The following is a 676-nucleotide window of genomic DNA, read 5'->3' as shown; positions in this document are numbered from 1 at the left end:
AAGTGTCTTAACAGTGAGCCTAAATTGTCTAATGAACTTCCATGTAAAGGATTATTTAGCGATTTACAGCCAAAACGGGGTCTGCTGGTGCGAACCTTGACTATAAACTGTAGTTTAAATTGTTTAAATACCAGACCGGACTCTTGAAAATCAGCACTTTCTCGGTTTTGCATGTATGAAAATTGGATCAGCATAAAGAACAGCATCTGCTTCACGGCCAGAAATTTCTGGCCATGATCATGAAGGTGAGCACAGATTTTTGCAATCTGGAGATGGAATAAGAGCTTGCTCTGTCCACTCCACGCATCGGCCCGGTATTGCAGTACCTCCGGGAACGGTGCATTCGCAATGATCGCAGCAAGGCTTTAGGGCTAGGACCTTGGCTTGGCCTATTGGCTGAGAGTAAGAGTCCAGGCTCCTTGGCTTTGTAGCGTATTATGAACTGACCGATAACGGATAATGGATAATGAATAACGAAGATAGAACAATAACCCTTAAAAACCCCATGTAGCAATATTATAAAGATTACACACGGCCTGTTTTATCTCCGAGCAATATGTAATAATAAAAAGAGCCGTATATGGCTCAGGGGCCATAGTTTCCGTTATGGTCGTTGTCCTGTTGGAAGTTGAACCTGCAGCCCATTCTTAGGTCTTTGCAGGCTCCAAAAGATTTT

At 43.0% G+C, this 676-nt stretch overlaps 1 pseudogene; it reads left to right on the top strand.

Moving 5' to 3' along the window:
* Nucleotides 1-205: 205 nt before the first annotated feature.
* On the top strand, nucleotides 206-348 carry LOC148348353 (U2 spliceosomal RNA; annotated as a pseudogene).
* The last annotated feature ends 328 nt before the right edge of the window (nucleotides 349-676 follow it).

The sequence above is a fragment of the Urocampus carinirostris genome, chromosome 18 (genome assembly GCF_059441175.1).
Source record: "Urocampus carinirostris isolate Australia breed hairy pipefish chromosome 18, RoL_Ucar_1.0, whole genome shotgun sequence".
Classification (NCBI taxonomy): Eukaryota; Metazoa; Chordata; class Actinopteri; order Syngnathiformes; family Syngnathidae; genus Urocampus; species Urocampus carinirostris.
Note: the sequence above shows the minus strand (reverse complement) of the source record. Positions and strands in the feature narration are given on the sequence as shown.